The 16,820-nt window shown below is 42.8% G+C and overlaps 1 protein-coding gene across 1 annotated transcript in view; it reads right to left on the bottom strand.

Moving 5' to 3' along the window:
• Positions 1-15,311, bottom strand: part of RASSF8 (Ras association domain family member 8) — a 207,061-nt gene extending 191,750 nt beyond the window's left edge. Inside the window, exon 1 of the mRNA XM_053719088.1 lies at positions 15,142-15,311. The gene's annotated coding sequence lies outside the window, so the exon portion shown is untranslated. The remainder of the gene's footprint in view (positions 1-15,141) is intronic.
• Between the last annotated feature and the right edge of the window lie 1,509 nt (positions 15,312-16,820).

Below are 16,820 nucleotides of genomic sequence, written 5' to 3'. Positions count from 1 at the left end.
TATAATATAAAACACACACACACACACATATTATATAATATAAAACACACACACACACATTATATAATACAAAACACACACACACACACACATATTATATAATATAAAACACACACACATATTATATAATATAAAACACACACACACATATATAATATAAAACACACACACACATATATAATATAAAACACACACACACATATATAATATAAAACACACACACATATTATATAATATAAATCACACACACATTTATATAATATAAAACACACACACATTTATATAATATAAAACACACACACATTTATATAATATAAATCACACACACATTTATATAATATAAATCACACACACACATTATATATATATATATATAAGATATTGTAAATGCCAAAAGCACAAAGTTCTGTAAACTGTTCAGCACAGGAGAGGGGAACAGCAGAAAGGGTTAATACCTATTACAAACAACTGCAGAGACTTCAGACTCCTCTCTGGATTTCTAATAAAGAAACGATCAGTTGTGAAACTCCCTCGGTTCTTCTGCTTGTTTTATATATTAAACCGTATATGATGACACCAACGTGTGGGTGAAGAGCAGAGATGCACAGAAATGTGCCTAGCATTGCAAACGCAACAATCTGTTACAGGACTGCACTTTTCAGCATTCATTTTTCTTTTTGTGTTTCTTACATTTATTTTGGGTTTGTTCTTCCATTTACAATTAAAAAAACAACCAAAAAACAAACCTGCTGAATGGTTTTGCGGTCGTTTTTTCAATTGGGGTTTTTATTTTCTAACAAGGGTTAAAGGCACGGAGTTGGGATTTACAAAGCAATGTGTGCTAGATTGCAGTCGGTCTTCTTGCCAAGGCAACTAGTAACAAAAGAAACAGCAGATCCAGGAAATTGTTACAGCGCACAAGGTCAGACTCTCAGATGTGCACAGTCTACTCCTATTTTTGTTTAAAAAGATAGATAATCCCTTTATTTCCCATTCCCCTGTTTTGCATAACCACAGGGTCATATTAAAGGGATAGGAAAGTGCAAAATAAACTTGCAGGATTCAGATACAGCATGTTATTTTAAGACACTTTTAAATTCACTTCTATTTTCAAATGTGCTTTGTTCTCTCAGTATCCTTTGTTGAAAATGAAAACGCACATATCATACAGCTGTCTCTTGTGATTGGCTAACTAGATGTGTTCAGTATTTTAAAGAGGTGATTAATGGATACTATTGGGTTGTAAGGTGCCTATATAACAACACTTTTTGAGAAAAAGAGGGCATGTGCATTCTACTCACTCAACTAAAATAGGGCTGGGGGTCTCCAAATATTCCAGGGCTGCTTTTTATTCCCAGTCTGGCTCTGAATATAGCTGCTGAGATGCCCCAGAATACCACAATAATAATAATACAACAACTATTTAATTTCTTGATTCTCAGGCCATTAACTTCTTTTACTTTGATGCTTGCGCTGCTGAGGAACGTGTTATCTGAGAATATCCGCACACAACAACAGAGCTGCCATTCAATGCGGGGGGAGGGGGTATTGTGTTGTTTTTCTGTTTTTATTTTTTTGACAATTTAAACTCTAGTATTACTATGGCTGTAACCAAACAAACAATACAGAAACTCGCATAAGGTGCATTGTTTTTACAAAAGTATGAAGGGACATAAAAATGTTTTTTGTATACTCATATATGCACTTCACTGACAAAAAGCTATACCCAAATTAAGTGACTTAAAACCATTTTAAACGGTCACATGGCTAGCAAGTATTGTATTGTTTTGCAGACCAGGGATTCACAAATGGGCTTGGGTCCCAAACTGTTGTATATGGCATGATCCTAAGATGGACAATAAAGGTCTTTTAGGAATGAAATATTCAGTGGTACTGGACTTTGCTTATGTGAGATATTGCAGTCCATGGACACACTCCTTGAAATTGCAGTTAGGGACAAATCTAGCTCTGCACATATTAAGCAATCACTGTGCAGCATGCAGGGTTTTCAAGGTTCTGAGTTCAACAGAAAGCACTCCAGCCCATCTGGGGCAAAACTGCATATTTCAGATTAAATTACAGTTAAAGCAGACAAAATAAATGATGAAAGTGCAAAAGCAATAGAACTTTCACAGCCTGGGCAGAAAGAGGACTGATACTTTAACCTTGATGCAGCTACGGTTAATAAACAAAAATGTGCACAATTAAACCCTTGGCTGCCAGGGAAGCTTTTATCTGTTGCTGGTCTCTCTGGAAAGCAAGGGGTTAACATGGTGCCATGTGAAATGTATGATACAGTTCCTTTACAATAAAATAAGTTATTTTGTAGGATTCCCTATGCAGACATGTGGATACACTGGATATAAATCAGTCTCCAGCTTCCTTCTGATCTGCTGGGTCTTTTTGTATTTTGTGAGGTTGAAAATGTTATTTCCCATCTGAAGTGCTTTGCAAATTAATTTCCACACTTGAGCAGAGCTCGCTTTCAAGTCATTCCAGAAAATATGCAATAAGCACAGAGCCAGACTAGCGCTGCGCAGCCTGATTTGGTCAGCTCACTTCTAACACTGACTCGATCAAGTCACAATACTTGTCCTGATTTCAGTTCAATAAGTGCCAGGTAATGGCGCATCTTCTGATCACGCAGAAATTATATTATATTTAACTGTTTGCTGGCCTGAATCTACTGCACCACGCGGCCTTGTAAATCAGCCAAATATATCCAAACCTAGTCTTGGTTCTCTTAAAGGGACACTAAGCACCTTGTAATAATATTTTTCTTCAGTGTTGCACAAAATGAACCTACTAGGTGAGAGTGAAGAAAATACATTAACACAAAAATGTTTTCAAAAGCCCAATGAAAGCACCACTTGACTTATTTAGAGATGACAGTCAATTACACACAGCTAGCCTGTCATTCTGTTAGCAAACACTACATTGTTTAGCAGTTCCTGCTTATCTGATAACCTCTGCTAAAGCCAATTAAGAACATATATGTAGCAGGGTTAGGCTTGTAAAGTCTGCAGTGTGTACTCTTCCAAATCTCAGAAAGGGGAAAACCCTTATTGTCTGACTTAAAGGGACACTGAACCCAATTTTTTTCTTTCGTGATTCAGATAGAGCATGCAATTTTAAGCAACTTTCTAATTTACTCCTATTATAAAAGTTCTCTTGGTATCTTTATTTGAAATGCAAGAATGTAAATTTAGATGCCGGCCCATTTTTGGTGAACAACCTGGGTTGTTTTTGCTGATTGGTGGATAAATTAATCCACCAATGAATAACTGCTTCCCAGGGTCCTGAACCAAACAAATAGCTTAGATGCCTTCTTTTTCAAATAAACGTAGCAAGAGAAAAAAGACAAATTGATAATAGGAGTAAATTAGAAAGTTGCTTAAAATGTCATGCTCTATCTGAATCATGAAAGAAAAAATGTGGGTTCAGTGTCCCTTTAAATTACAGGAAAGTGTGGTAAAACAAATAATGAGTATTTTATATCACTATCTCTAGGTGTTCACTGTCCCTTTAACATCACACACAGAGGAACAAAAAAGAATTGTTGCTAAAGGAAAGCATTTTTAAAGGGATATTCTAATGTAAACATGAATTATTCAGCTCCAACATAGCTGAAATCCACTCAAGAACCACAAGCATTGCAGCTCACAGGGAGACAACAGTTAGTATCATCTGCAAAGCTTATGGCTCCCAAGTGGAACTTTACCTATGTGCTTTACCATGTGAGGGAGTTAAACACAAAGTAAGCTAGGGTTAGTTATGGAGCATGTAGGTTTTTTTGTATTAGAATGTCCCTTTTTGTTTCCATACTGGATGTTTGTCCTTATTCAGTTACCCCTCACAGCCTGTAAGCAATTAATATTAGTTTAGTACAAACAGCAATATCCAGCAACCCTATGTTAGTCTACTGAAGCACACTGTCAGATTGCAATGAAACCGTTGTGTCTAAAGTAAGCAGTGAACTGTGAGTGCGCTTCCATAGGGCTGGTAGTGTGCATCCTAAAGGCTGTACCACCCACCTGTCAAACAAACAAAACTGAGTGTGCTCCCATAGACTAACATAGGGCTGGTAGTGTGCATCCTAAAGGCTGTACCACCCACCTGTCAAACAAACAAAACAGTGAGTGCGCTCCCATAGATTAACATAGGGCTGGTAGTGTGCGTCCTAAAGGCTGTACCACCCACCTGTCAAACAAACAAAACAGTGAGTGCGCTCCCATAGACTAACATAGGGCTGGTAGTGTGCATCCTAAAGGCTGTACCACCCACCTGTCAAACAAACAAAACTGAGTGTGCTCCCATAGACTAACATAGGGCTGGTAGTGTGCATCCTAAAGGCTGTACCAATCACCTGTCAAACAAACAAAACTGTGAGTGCGCTCCCATAGACTAACATAGGGCCGGTAGTGTGCATCCTAAAGGCTGTACCACCCACCTGTCAAACAAACAAAACTGTGAGTGCGCTCCCATAGACTAACATAGGGCTGGTAGTGTGCATCCTAAAGGCTGTACCAATCACCTGTCAAACAAACAAAACAGTGAGTGCGCTCCCATAGACTAACATAGGGCTGGTAGTGTGCATCCTAAAGGCTGTACCACCCACCTGTCAAACAAACAAAACTGAGTGTGCTCCCATAGACTAACATAGGGCTGGTAGTGTGCATCCTAAAGGCTGTACCAATCACCTGTCAAACAAACAAAACTGTGAGTGCGCTCCCATAGACTAACATAGGGCCGGTAGTGTGCATCCTAAAGGCTGTACCACCCACCTGTCAAACAAACAAAACTGTGAGTGCGCTCCCATAGACTAACATAGGGCTGGTAGTGTGCATCCTAAAGGCTGTACCAATCACCTGTCAAACAAACAAAACTGTGAGTGTGCTCCCATAGACTAACATAGGGCCGGTAGTGTGCATCCTAAAGGCTGTACCACCCACCTGTCAAACAAACAAAACTGTGAGTGCGCTCCCATAGACTAACATAGGGCCGGTAGTGTGCATCCTAAAGGCTGTACCACCCACCTGTCAAACAAACAAAACTGTGAGTGCGCTCCCATAGACTAACATAGGGCTGGTAGTGTGCATCCTAAAGGCTGTACCAATCACCTGTCAAACAAACAAAACTGTGAGTGTGCTCCCATAGACTAACATAGGGCTGGTAGTGTGCATCCTAAAGGCTGTACCAATCACCTGTCAAACAAAACAAAAAAAGCGAGCCTTTAACATGACAGCTGACAGGGCCAAATAAATGTAAGTTTTATATGATAAAGAATTTTTCAGAACGCTGGAATACTCTGGGCCAATGTAAGTCCTTTATGTTCATTCTTGTTAAAGAGACACCCAAGTCAAAACTTTCATGATTCAGAAAGAGCACACGATTTTAAAGTGATGGTAAATCTTAACGTTTGTGAGACACTAGGATTTACCAGTGCAACAAATATATGTATAATTACTTTGTCTGAAGCGTTTGCCGCATTGAGCACCTCAGACCGCCCATGGCAGAACGCTATTTTTCAGTAAGGTAATCTTAGCCAATAGTGTGCAAGCTTTCCAGCATAATGCCAACTGAGCCGCATGGCTATTGGCTAAGAGGTGAAAATGCCACCTCATGGAAAAAAGTGTTCTCCTGCGGGCGGCCTTTGGTGCTCAGTGTGACAAAAGCTGCAGTAAAATAGTATAGTATTATACTTCATGACTGAAAGTCCCCTTTATTTGTTACACTGGTAAATCCGAGTGATTTACCAGCATTTTAAGAATCTTTCCAATATCAATTTTTTTTAAATGTAAACTAACTGAGGAAACGATTTAAACAATGGCAGCAAACAAGGTGTTAATCAGTTCAAACAGCATCCAGACTCTGCTGACATGTTATCCATTGGAAGACTGTAGAAAATTTAATTGCAAGCGTTTACTGTTTAATACCCTGAAAGCTATAGAAGTTTACTCACACCACATGACAATGTAGGTATATTTAGATTCTCTGTAGCTCCATAAATGTCGGGTTACAGCAAGTTCTAAAGTAGACTAACTTGAGCTGTATAATTTGACTTAATTGAGTTTCCTAAAATAAACTTTCCCATCAATCAAAAAAAAAAAAAAAAAAATCCCTTACACAAACATGGAAGTAAAAAAAAAAACTTTGTTTGTTTCCTATTAAACAGGATTTTCCTCCGCAGGTAGATACGTTATCTGGGGCTAATAATAGTATCATAATGACTTCACAAACTAATAAAAGTTAAACAATGGGATTTTTAATTAACACGTTGTGACACAGATTAGTGAGAGATCACCCCAAGACCATAAATCATGCGGCTGTCATGGAAACCCTTAAACAAAAAGCTGGATACGCACAAACATCTCAGACAAGCAGTCGGCACAGTGAGGGGGATATTTAAACCTTGGTTTTTATTAGGGAAATATTTAGTACAACCTAACACTGTATACACAGCAACCAGCAGGAAGCAGCATTAAAGGGAAATTAAACTATTTTTTTCCTTCATGATTCAGGTAGAGCAGGCCATTTTAAACAATTTTCCAACTTACTTCTATTATCAAATGTACTTCATTCTCTTGGTATCCTTTGAAGGAGTAGCTATGCACTACTGAGAGAGTTAGCTGTACACATCTGGTGTGCCAATGACAAGAAACATGTATGTGCAGACACCAATCAGAAGCTAGCTCCCGGTAACGCATTGCTGCGTCTGAGCATACCTAAGTATGCTTTGCAACTAAGGATACCAAGAGAATGAAGCAAATTAGATAATATAAGTAAATTAGAAAGTTGTTTAAAAGTTACAGTCTACACCAGAATTGTTATTGTTTAAAAAGATAGATAATCCCTTTATTACCCATTCCCCAGTTTTGCATAACCAACACTGTGATATTAATACACTTTTTACCTCTGTGTTTACCTTGTATCTAAGCCTCTGCAGGCTGCTCCTTATCTCAGTTCTTTCACAGACTTGCATTTTAGCCAATCAGTGCTGACTCCTAGGTAACTCCACATGCGTGAGCACAATGTTATCTATATGGCACACAAGAACTAGCACTCTCTAGTTGTGAAAAAAATCTCAAAATGCAAATCAGATAAGAAGCGGCCTTCAAAAGGCTTAGAAATTAGCATATGGCCTACCTAGGTTTAGCTTTCAACTAAGAATACTAAGAAAACAAAGGACAATTGATGATAAAAGTAAACTGGAAAGTTATTTAAAATTGCATGCCCTGAGTCATGAAAGTTTAACTATACTGTCCCTTTAAAATCATATGCTCTTTCTGAATAATTAAACATTTTGAGTTCCTGGCCCTTTAAACCAAGAGATTTTTATATAAAATGTTAATTATGTGTAATGAAATACTTTCATTATTTAATTTTGCTCCCTTTTCATGCAATTAAAGAGCCATTATAATAAAAAAAAGACACATTCATTAGAGCATGTAATTTTAAAACTAGCAACCCTTTAATGCTATGTGTTTAACCCCCACAAAGTGGCTAAACACATAGTTGAAGGGTTGCTCGGGAACACTGCTGGACCCGAGCAAAAATTGATGCTGACCCAATCAGCAACCCTAGTCACATTACAGGGCTGTTAGTTCTAATTAAATATTAGCTTGGAAAATTGAGGATTTTCTAGTTTTTAAAACTGAAAGAGCACACTGCAGATTTCTCTAGGCTAATCCTGCTACATACAGTATCTTTCCCTAACTGTAATTAGCTGATAAACTGCAAAACAAAGCAAATCATACTAACACAATGTCCTTGCCAGCTGCAGACTCAAGACCGGATTGGCTCTTCCAAATAAAGCAAATGGTGGGCGGAGTTTGGCTATTGATGAACAACTACAGCAAATAAGATGTTCATTTTTTTTTTAAATATTTAGACTTGACTGATGTTATTCAATAGCAACACAGCGTTAGAGTTGGAAGGGTAAGTACAATCACAGTGATAAAAACACCCAAATAAGGTAGAGGGGGAAATGCATTACACTTGCTTGTTTTTAACCCACCAACTCCCAGCCAGTACGGCAACATATCATGAGGTTAATACACACCTATATGTAAACAAATGTAAATAACACACACAAAGGTGACTAAAGGACCTAACAAAATGTATATTCTTTGCTAAAACAAAGTCATGAAATATAAATGTGAAAACAACACTGTGTGCGCCACTCTATCACTCTCCTTTGCTGGTTTAAATATACAATTGGGTTTATCCAGGCCTGTCATGAAACTCAAAGTCAACTAGGATAGGAAATCCAAATAAAGACATTGTTCATGTGGAGAATTTGAGTAAATTACTAAGACATAGGCACTGCCGGCTAAAGCCCATTGGCCTACAGGCACTGCCGGCTAAAGCCCATTGGCCTACAGGCACTGCCGGCTAAAGCCCATTGGCCTACAGGCACTGCCGGCTAAAGCCCATTGGCCTACAGGCACTGCCGGCTAAAGCCCATTGGCCTACAGGCACTGCCGGCTAAAGCCCATTGGCCTACAGGCACTGCCGGCTAAAGCCCATTGGCCTACAGGCACTGCCGGCTAAAGCCCATTGGCCTACAGGCACTGCCGGCTAAAGCCCATTGGCCTACAGGCACTGCCGGCTAAAGCCCATTGGCCTACAGGCACTGCCGGCTAAAGCCCATTGGCCTACAGGCACTGCCGGCTAAAGCCCATTGGCCTACAGGCACTGCCGGCTAAAGCCCATTGGCCTACAGGCACTGCCGGCTAAAGCCCATTGGCCTACAGGCACTGCCGGCTAAAGCCCATTGGCCTACAGGCACTGCCGGCTAAAGCCCATTGGCCTACAGGCACTGCCGGCTAAAGCCCATTGGCCTACAGGCACTGCCGGCTAAAGCCCATTGGCCTACAGGCACTGCCGGCTAAAGCCCATTGGCCTACAGGCACTGCCGGCTAAAGCCCATTGGCCTACAGGCACTGCCGGCTAAAGCCCATTGGCCTACAGGCACTGCCGGCTAAAGCCCATTGGCCTACAGGCACTGCCGGCTAAAGCCCATTGGCCTACAGGCACTGCCGGCTAAAGCCCATTGGCCTACAGGCACTGCCGGCTAAAGCCCATTGGCCTACAGGCACTGCCGGCTAAAGCCCATTGGCCTACAGGCACTGCCGGCTAAAGCCCATTGGCCTACAGGCACTGCCGGCTAAAGCCCATTGGCCTACAGGCACTGCCGGCTAAAGCCCATTGGCCTACAGGCACTTCCGGCTAAAGCCCATTGGCCTACAGGCACTTCCGGCTAAAGCCCATTGGCCTACAGGCACTTCCGGCTAAAGCCCATTGGCCTACAGGCACTTCCGGCTAAAGCCCATTGGCCTACAGGCACTTCCTGCTAAAGCCCATTGGCCTACAGGCACTTCCTGCTAAAGCCCATTGGCCTACAGGCACTTCCTGCTAAAGCCCATTGGCCTACAGGCACTTCCTGCTAAAGCCCATTGGCCTACAGGCACTTCCTGCTCATTTAGCATTAGTAGGAAGTTCCAAAAAAAGCAGATAACCATTAGTAAAAAGTTTACAACTGGTACAAGTACATAAGTTGGCAATTAAACAGGACTGATTTTGACAAAACAATATGAACATATTTAACTGCTGTTCTTTCATATGGATGGCAGAACATTTGAGGACAGTGTCCCTTTAACATGTCCCCCAGGTAGAGAGAACTTGTGCTGTTACTCTATTTCAGGGGTCGTCAGATGGGACTACAGTGCAGAATAAGTGGGATATATTTTCCTGCTACTTGTTTTGTTATCAGGGAGGGATACTTTGCCATCTTGTCTGTTGGGAACTCCCAGATGGTATTTAATGGGGCTCTGTAGGACTGGCACACTCATTTTAAGACTGGCACCTGTTACATTTAAAGGGACATTAAACACATCTTGTCCCACATCAAAAAGCAAATTCTGTAAACTGCAAATCAAATAGCTGGTTTAGGTACTTTGCAGCACTTTGAATAAAACACGTGTTACAGATTTTGCTATGTAGGCTCTCTAGAGAAGAAAAATACTTTTTTTTAATTTATAAAAAGAAAATCAGCAGGTCTTTCATGTCCCTTTAATTGGCAGGAGAGCAAGCACACGGCGTCTATGCACAGATCAGTGACTCCTTATGCTCTGCAAACAACACAAATATTCTAAACGGCAATAAAACAGAATGCAGAGGCCGTACAATTCCACGTTTAACAAGTCAGAAATTACTCTGCAAAAAAAATAGAAAAGCCTTTCATCGGCATAATGAGGAAACGGGCTACTGGGCAGATCTAGTGCCCCCTGTGTATATGGGTATAATTACATGTAACCCTGAAAAGGGCCACAGCATTAAAGGGACATGAAACCCAAAAATGTTCTTTCATAATTCACATACAGCATACAATTTTAACAACTTTTCTTCTATTATCTAATTTTCTTTGTTCACTTGGTATCCTTTGTTAAAGAGCAGCAATGCACTGCTGGGAGCTAGCTGAAAGCCACTGACAAGAGGCATATATGTTCCACCACCAAGCACAGCTTCTAAGTCTACCTAGGCATACTATTCCACAAAGAGTACAAAAGAACAAAACAAATTAGATCATCAAATTGGAATACATTTGCATGCTCTGTCTAAATCATGAAAGAAAAAAATGTGGGTTTCATGTCCCTTTAAAATGAAGTTTAAAATATTTTAGACCAATAAAACTTTTAGGAGGTGGAGAAGAAAGAGTTGTAAAAACACGCATTTCACATTATTAAGGAGAAATAAAATAGGGGCAACTAGCCCACGAGCTGGTTTTCACCTATTAGATGTGAGTGCATGAAATGTGATTTGTGTAAAACAAGAAAGGGAATCCCACCTGTGATTGTGCCCCCAGACCTAGGAGTTTCTAGCTGCACTACAAAATCACTGAGTCTGTTAATTCAACTTCCATTATAAAGATGCTCACAATTATGTCTTATTGATTTGCCTATAGTATCAGCGCAGGAAATGTGGCATTAATTGCCTTGGCCAATTAGTTTAAAGCCACAGGTGAAGAGATAACGTAAGTTTCAAGGACTGCAAATTTTGCTAAAAAAACATGAAAATGCTTATTTTGCATACAAATATTTTATTTAAAGATATATTATATCCATGTATAAGAAATGTACTAAAATGAGTTAATTTCATCTCAGACTTAGACAAACTGTATAATTGTAAAAAGGTTCACTGTAACAGGAATTACATAGTAATCATATGAGTTCTTATGAAATCCTGACAGAGCCTGCAATGTGCGTATACCATAAGTGTGGTCTTAATAAAAAGAGTTATATAACCGCACGTCACATAATACAACTACATTTATACCACTAAATTACAAAGAGCGAGTGCAGATCGATACTTGCAGGTATACAGAAACAGTAGGTTTTCCCCAATTTGTCTGCACAGATAATGGAATTTTAAGCAATACAAAAAAATGGAAATCCCACCAATATATGCGTTTTAAATTAAGATTAATACTATAATTAAACAGTATATTATGAAGATATGTTCTTAAGTGGATGACTGTGGGTACAATATAAAGATTTCTAATCAATTCTATTAATGGGATGATAATCATCACCAAACTAGACCTGTAGAAGCAGAGAGTTTTTAGCATTCCCAAAGCAAATTCATTTGCACCAATAAAAACAATGCAATAAATATGTTATGCTTAGTATAAAATTTAATTTGCTAAACTGAAAATAAATAAATATGACTGATTGGAAAAGGCAAAGTAAAGTTTAATAGAAATATTAAAACAAAGAATTGCAAATCCCCAAAATTGTAGTGGTGGCTCCTATTACTGGATTATTCTACATAACTATCTAAAATCTTGTTATAGCTCCCCAAAAAATGCTTGTGGCCGCCTTCTCTACATTCTGGCTGACTACGAATTTCCATTTAAAATTTGCCATCCTCTGTATTAAAATATCAGTTTAATGCTACCCTAACGTCTAATACATAGATAACTGTGACCCGTAGCTTGCGACTATAACCAAACTACAGGCAGAAAAGTTTATCACCATAACACAAAAGCACAGCTCTGGTTCATTGTCACCTGACATCCGCTAGGTTAATAACAATGAGAGTGGGCGATTCACCATCGGATTTATAAAGTCAGGGAAGTTGTTTACATTAGTAAATGATGAGACTCACACCCTCTAATTAGGCAACTTGTCCTACATATACTGCACTCCACCATGAGAATTCTGCAAAGAAGGTGACAGATCAGCTGATGTGTGAATGTCCCCAAAACTCTACTGGATACACCCTGACAAAACATACAAACTTCTATGATAGATAGCTAGCTAGATAATGCTTATCTATAGGAGAAACAAATATTAGTACCTAAAACCTCCTGGTTTCTAAGATTTGTTCAAGCTTGTTTTCAACTATAGTCTGACAAACCCAAGAAATAAAAGTTGATATAAATACAATCTACTCATACGGATAATTTGAGAGCTAGAAGAAAAATGTTGCGCACACAATAATAAATATCAAATCTACATACAAATACAACCAAGTGTGAGTTGCTAAGTCTGCATTACCTGTACAAATCAGGGGTTTTGGCCCAAGCATATGAGGGGTCACATTAGTTTTCTACCACTTGCACGGCCAGTGAATACATTTTTTATATGATAGAGCAAAACTATTTCCTTACACACATATAAATTAAATATAGAAAATTAAAAGGGCACATAATTATAGACGTGCAAATCTCGCAGGGAGATCACAGCTGCACTCTGGGTGTTGATTATGGGAAAAGGTAAATAAGTTGTGCAATGTACATACGAAGAGTGACATATAAAGACAAATATGTGATGGCTATATGGTGACCCTGACACTTATGTTGGATAAATGTCCTATAGATCTAGACATTGTTACAAAATAAAACCCTGCTGCTTTCCTTACTGTCACAATATTCATTACCTCCATATTAGGGGGGTAATGTAGTGTGGAGCAGATTCTTTTATGAATCGTCACTGGACCCCAGTATTTTCCCTGTACATCACCAGCACTGCACACACTAAACATCTAATGATATTGTGAATTAAGGTCAGTATATGCAGAGAGCTGCTGTATCCTCCAGAGCCCCCATCCCTGCAGTCTATCACTTCTTCCTATGACTAATCATGATTCACCCTCACTGGCCTTTCAGCAGACTCCATTCCCGCTAGTGAAACAGATTTACTTTTAATCTTTTGATCCTGCTAGGACAGAGAGGGATTGAGTGCTATGAAAATGCTGCAGCCCAGGCAAGGCATTTGCCACCAGAGCGGGCACAAACCTAGGAACATCATGCAGAAATGACATTAGACACAACCTTACTGTGAAGCAGATATACATTAACTAAATGTGTGCTGGAAAAATCATTCCAGTCTATAAGAAAATGAGATAGAAATTAAACCAGACAGCTGCTCAGACCCAGAATACAGTGACAGTGACACTGTATATGTCCCCAGTTGCTCGGTCAGGATACAGGCTGTTTCCTTGCAGTGACTTTGTAAACACAACTTAGGACAAATGGTACTGATTGACATTGGTATTAGCAGCAATTAACTGAACATGTCTGTCCATTCTCTAAGTCCAGCACATGAGGTTCAGTTAATAACAGACCAGTTGCCCAACAGCCTGAGAAACAATGGCAAACTTAAGTCCAGAAACCCTCTGAAAGGTACCATGGGATCCCCTGATGCTGCACAATCCTTGACAAACAGAAGAAAGGAGTGCATGTGCAGCTAATGTGATACCCAACCATGAGGGTGCTGGCTTGTAGCCCAACGTAACCCCAAAAAGAGATGGAATAGGATTAATCTAATAAGCATTCCCAAACCTGATGTAAAGAGGTTGCAATTGATACATAGCACTACCCAAACCCAAAGGGAAGTAGTTTGGCTAATGTGTAAACCCCAAATCTAGAGAGAATGGTGAACAGCTAATGTGTAGCCCCCAAACCCAGAGAGAAGGGGGTACATCTGTGTATCCCACCAAACTCAGAGAGAAGGGGGTACATCTGTGTATCCCACCAAACTCAGAGAGAAGGGGGTACATCTGTGTATCCCACCAAACTCAGAGAGAAGGGGGTACATCTGTGTATCCCACCAAACTCAGAGAGAAGGGTGTACATCTGTGTATCCCACCAAACCCAGAGAGAAGGGGGTGCATCTGTGTATCCCACCAAACCCAGAGAGAAGGGGGTGCATCTGTGTATCCCACCAAACCCAGAGAGAAGGGGGTGCATCTGTGTATCCCACCAAACCCAGAGAGAAGGGGGTGCATCTGTGTATCCCACCAAACCCAGAGAGAAGGGGGTGCAGCTATGTATCCCACCAAACCCAGAGAGAAGGGGGTGCAGCTATGTATCCCACCAAACCCAGAGAGAAGGGGGTACATCTGTGTATCCCACCAAACCCAGAGAGAAGGGGGTACATCTGTGTATCCCACCAAACCCAGAGAGAAGGGGGTACATCTGTGTATCCCACCAAACCCAGAGAGAAGGGGGTACATCTGTGTATCCCACCAAACCCAGAGAGAAGGGGGTACATCTGTGTATCCCACCAAACCCAGAGAGAAGGGGGTACATCTGTGTATCCCACCAAACCCAGAGAGAAGGGGGTACATCTGTGTATCCCACCAAACATAGAGAGAAGGGGGTACATCTGTGTATCCCACCAAACCCAGAGAGAAGGGGGTACATCTGTGTATCCCACCAAACCCAGAGAGAAGGGGGTACAGCTATGTATCCCACCAAACCCAGAGAGAAGGGGGTACAGCTATGTATTCCACCAAACCCAGAGAGAAGGGGGTACAGCTATGTATTCCGAAACCAAGACTGATGGGGATGCAGAATATGTAGAACACAAATCTTCTGTGATGATGATCCAACTAATGCGAGGCCCCTAAACCCAGAGGGAAGGGGATGTATGACCCTAGATTAGCTCAGCTAATATTTAATCCCCAAATCTGAGGAACACAGCAGCCTAAATGCAACACAAACAAAATGATGGCGTGAGATTGTCAGGAAGCACCTAGTACCGTGAAATTAAATAATAAACATACAAGACCCCCCCCCCCCCCCTTATAAAAAGAAAGAAAAACAGAGGTGCGGTGCCAGCCCCGGGTACTCACGGTTATTGAGTGCGCGTCTCCTGTAACCCGGGAACGGCTCCCACTAGGGCCCTTAGTTCCCCTGTAAATATTATCCAAGTCCGAGCAAATCCGGCCGAACTCTGGGAAACTTCAGGCAAGAAACGCAAAGTTTTCCGTCCTGAGGCTGAGAGAAGCTGCTGCTGTGTGAGGCTGCCCAGTCCAGTGTGTGAGCTGCGGCCCTCCTCCTCCCCCAGTGCCCGCCCCCTGTCACTGCCTCTCAGCAAGGGGCTGAGCCTGAGGGGATAGCAACAGCCATGCTCCCCCCGCATTAGCTCCAGCGCTCCCCCTAATAGCCCTGCTCCCCCCGCATTAGCTCCAGCGCTCCCCCTAATAGCCCTGCTCCCCCCGCATTAGCTCCAGCGCTCCCCCCTAACTAGCTCCAGCGCTCCCCCTAATAGCCCTGCTCCCCCGCATTAGCTCCAGCGCTCCCCCCGCATTAGCTCCAGCGCTCCCCCCAGCATTAGCTCCAGCGCTCCCCCCTAACTAGCTCCAGCGCTCCCCCTAATAGCCCTGCTCCCCCGCATTAGCTCCAGCGCTCCCCCCGCATTAGCTCCAGCGCTCCCCCCAGCATTAGCTCCAGCGCTCCCCCTAATAGCCCTGCTCCCCCCAGCATTAGCTCCAGCGCTCCCCCAGCATTAGCTCCAGCGCTCCCCCTAATAGCCCTGCTCCCCCCAGCATTAGCTCCAGCGCTCCCCCTAATAGCCCTGCTCCCCCCAGCATTAGCTCCAGCGCTCCCCCTAATAGCCCTGCTCCCCCCAGCATTAGCTCCAGCGCTCCCCCTAATAGCCCTGATCCCCCGCATTAGCTCCAGCGCTCCCCCCAGCATTAGCTCCAGCGCCCCCCCTAATAGCCCTGATCCCCCGCATTAGCTCCAGCGCTCCCCCCAGCATTAGCTCCAGCGCCCCCCCTAATAGCCCTGATCCCCCGCATTAGCTCCAGCGCCCCCCCTAATAGCCCTGCTCCCCCCGCATTAGCTCCAACGCTCCCCCACCTAACTAGCCCTGCTCCCCCCAGCATTAGCTCCAGCGCTCCCCCCTAACTAGCCCTGCTCCCCCCAGCATTAGCTCCAGCGCCCCCCCTAACTAGCCCTGCTCCCCCCAGCATTAGCTCCAGCGCTCCCCCCTAACTAGCCCTGCTCCCCCCAGCATTAGCTCCAGCGCCCCCCCTAATAGCCCTGCTCCCCCCAGCATTAGCTCCAGCGCCCCCCCTAACTAGCCCTGCTCCCCCCAGCATTAGCTCCAGCGCTCCCCCCTAACTAGCCCTGCTCCCCCCAGCATTAGCTCCAGCGCTCCCCCCTAACTAGCCCTGCTCCCCCCAGCATTAGCTCCAGCGCCCCCCCTAATAGCCCTGCTCCCCCCAGCATTAGCTTCAGCGCTCCCCCTAATAGCCCTGCTCCCCCCAGCATTAGCTCCAGCGCTCGCCCCTAATAGCCCTGCTCCCCCCAGCATTAGCTCCAGCGCTCGCCCCTAATAGCCCTGCTCCCCCCAGCATTAGCTCCAGCGCTTCCCCCTAATAGCCCTGCTCCCCCCAGCATCAGCTCCAGCGCTCCCCACTAGCTAGCCCGGCTCCCCCACATTAGCTCCAGCGCTCCCCCCTAATAGCCCTGCTCCCCCCAGCATTAGCTCCAGCGCTCCCCCTAACTAGCCCGGCTCCCCCAC

This window comes from Bombina bombina, chromosome 6 (assembly GCF_027579735.1).
Source record: "Bombina bombina isolate aBomBom1 chromosome 6, aBomBom1.pri, whole genome shotgun sequence".
Classification (NCBI taxonomy): domain Eukaryota; kingdom Metazoa; phylum Chordata; class Amphibia; order Anura; family Bombinatoridae; genus Bombina; species Bombina bombina.
The sequence above is the reverse complement of the archived record's forward strand: the minus strand, read 5'-3'. Positions and strand labels throughout refer to the sequence as shown.